This window comes from Ornithodoros turicata, chromosome 2 (assembly GCF_037126465.1).
Source record: "Ornithodoros turicata isolate Travis chromosome 2, ASM3712646v1, whole genome shotgun sequence".
Classification (NCBI taxonomy): Eukaryota; Metazoa; Arthropoda; class Arachnida; order Ixodida; family Argasidae; genus Ornithodoros; species Ornithodoros turicata.
The window spans coordinates 133,698,438-133,702,050 of NC_088202.1; positions in this window are offsets into that span (position 1 = coordinate 133,698,438).

A 3,613-nucleotide genomic window follows, 5' to 3' on the forward strand; every position below is an offset into this window, starting at 1 on the left:
GCCCAAAAAGTAATAGGCACGATACACGATTATATTGTACTACCAGCACTACGAGCGATGCCGCCAGCGTTGGTTGCTTTACGGTAACATACTACTCTTCCGCTCGCACTTCTCTGATAACTGCAGCTCATAAATAATCACTTGCATTATAACTTCTGAAGCCATTTGTCGGTTGCACGGCACAGTCTAGCCAAAGAGGGAAATAGGAAGAAAAATAGTAGGCAGATTTTTGCGTTCACAAAATCGCTCTGATCGCACGGAAATATTTATTTTGGAAGTGAACTATAAGCACTGTGTACGCCTCTTCTCTGTGTAAAACAATCATAATTTCAATGTGTTCCAGCGTGAAATTCTGTCGCCTGTCACTACGAAGTGTCCTACAAGCCGAGAACGACCTCATGACGTCGACCGATTTGATGATGCATGCCTATACAAATGCGGGTACTCATGAGGAGGTCGTCGGGAACAGAAGGAACGCCACCACCAGGGCTGGAGACTAACTGATTACAAGTAATTGAGTTCCTTTCAGTAATTACTGTATCAACTGCTTTGCAAAAAGTTATCTGTTGCTGTTTTAATTACTTTTTCGAGTAACTTGTACTCTGAGGAAAGTTCGTTCTTAAATCGAATTTTCATGCGAGGTCCTGGCGTGGAATGTTGCAGAGCTATTCTAATGAGAACTTTAAAAAATTCCTGTTCAAGAGCAAATTTATCAGCATTATCAGCTGGACTACCAAGCGAGTGAGTATGTGTGTTTTGTTTTTGTTTTTTTACAAATTGGCTTTCAACTACGTTCTATACACTATGTTCCAAAGTTTTACATCTGGTCACGTTGAGCAAACCGGAAGTAATTGAGAACTAATATTAATAATAATTCGGGGCTTTACGTAGCGAGACAAATGCGATCAATTGAGAAGTCACTCAATGACATTCCACGAGTAACTGTAACTGAGGTTCATTTCACTCCACGTAACTTTCCTGTAACTTTTACAGGTAAAAACTTTTAAGTGTAACGTAGTTACTTTTAAGGTAATGTAACTCTACTTAGTTACACCTCGTGACTAAATTATGCAGCTCTGGTAACCACTAAGCATGCTTGCAAGGGCAGGCATGGTCTTGCACCGACTGCAAGGAACGCAGGTGAATAAAAAACAACAACTTTCAGTCACAAGGGGAGAGACTTGCATTCGATGATGTAGCACGTCGAAGCGTGTCCTCGGCTGTTACGAACTTATTTCCCATTGTAAAAAAACCAGTGATGGCCAGTAGTTTAGTACATGTAGTTAAACTACCTGATTGTAGTTAAAAAGTAGTTATCAACTATACTCTCAGAAACGAAATAGATAAATTTACGCTTACATCCAATCTTAAGCGTAAATTTCGACAAAATGACGGACGCCGTATCCGTCAGCTCTGTGTTATTCCTAGTACACGTAAACGCGTTCGCTGTAAGCGTAAAGGGCGGAGTTTTATGCGTAAATGGCACGGAGAGTTCGTCTTGACGGATAAACGAGGCTGCGTTGCAGTATATTAGCCCTTTATGCCTATATATTGACGCGTATTGTTTTCTGAATTGTTATACAGGCCCTGCCTTCTGAGAACACGTGCATGGTTCCATGTGCAAAACGTATTTTCTTGCGCTTGGTTAACGGTCACTCTGGCTTCTGGCGTCTCGTGGTCTCACATAATTCACGGTCTAGCAATGTAAGTTGTCACATTTTGCGCTGACTGTCTGTAGTTTTTTAAATTTCATATTTCCTTTGTGTCAAACGTATTACGGGAAGAGATGGCATCGAACGACACGACGTCGCACGATATCGTGGGCAGGGAACCGGAAAAAATGTTCCCGGAAGAAATGTCCCCTGGAAAATATGTCCCCGGAAAAAAATGTCCCCTCGAGAAACATCCACTTTTGGTGCGCGTGGAATTTTTGCGAAATCCCGGTTGCGATATTGCAGGTCTTGAAGTCCTCCGGCTCAAAATAAATACTAAAATTCCTAACCACTTACTAAGGGTTTTTACTTTGAAGCTCGACCAACTTTCACTTACGATTTCTCGTAGGGAATACACCGCAATCAATTTCACGTTCGTTGATACAACGTGACACGGGTTCGAATCCTGTCACCAGGTGTGCTCTCTGAGGTTTTCCCTGGGTTTTCCGTCGGACTTTCCTGATGAATGTCGGCTCACTTAGCCCTGAAGTCGGCCCAGGACGCATACTAACCCCCTGTCACCCTCCCTCCTGCTGTCCTCTGTCCACGCCTGTACACCGCGTACAGCAATAGTTGCTTCGCAGCGCTAACACGGAAAAACATTTTCTCTGCTAATTAGCACAAATGTGAAGTGTCACAGAAAGTAGTACGCCGTCCAGTTTCAACAAATCAGGAGAGAAGACGTCATTCGGATTGACCAGGAGCATGTCAAGTTCTTTTTTAGAAGTGTGCAGATCGACGTGCACGGTGATGTGTAAAGAGGAAAATAAAATGCGGGGGGAAAGCAACAAAATTGACAGACAAAAATATATTTCAATATGTCTAGCGGTATCACATCTCGGGAGCCCCATGACTGTACAGGCCGCATTGTTGCAAGACACAATGAAGTAAATTCACCAAAACTGACGCACAGCGACTACCTAGGCAAAGAAATGCTATGTGTGAATAGTCATTTTAAAATGGAATTGAATACGAATAACTTAAGTGACTCGTTGAATAACCGTAATTGGATACATATACAACATATATTGGAATACAAACATGTACGGTACGTATATGTATGCGTAAGTATAGCGCTTACTCTTTTTTTTTCTCCGTGTGCCGGTTCTCTTCAAATATATTCAGTTCAGTAGAAGCATTAATTCGATTTGGAATTCGAACATTGAAAATCCATATTTGATTAGGAAATGGAATAGGATATACGATTACTCGCTTCGGTGCTCAAAAATCCAAACATTCACACCGTCCTATATAGTAAAAAGTCAACGTCCGAAGTCAACCAGTCCACGCGTACCAAAAGTGAATTTTCCTCAGGGGACATTTTTTCGGGGACGTTTCTTCTAGGGAACATTTATTCTGGGGACAATTTTTCCGGGGGCATTACGAGATTAGTTTTTCCATTTAAACGCTAGAAACAGCATCAGATCCACGATATATACTGCTGCACAGACACGTGCACCCATTTGACAGTACCACAGATCACATGAATGACATGATAAAATGATTTACGAGTCTAACAAAATTCAGTTGAATGTTACTTAAAGGACGAGAAAGATTTCAGAATGGTATGTTTGGCAGTCTGTGACTATTTCATGTGGGAGGTCTCTGGAGATTACCCAGGTCTGGCGAAAAAGACCTTATCTGCATCATGTATTATGACGCTAGCAGATTTTCGAGATTAGCTGTCTCATTGAAATGCAACACCATATCTTAGGAATCTACTGTTGAACAGACATGGATAGCAATTTGACAATATCAGCAAGCACATTATTTTCCGCTTTTAATAATAAAATAAAAAATAATAATAAATAAATAAAATAATAATAATAAATAAATAATAATAAATAAAATGCGTCTGCAGTACGCTGAACTATACTTCAGTTGTTATACGGTGATTTTAC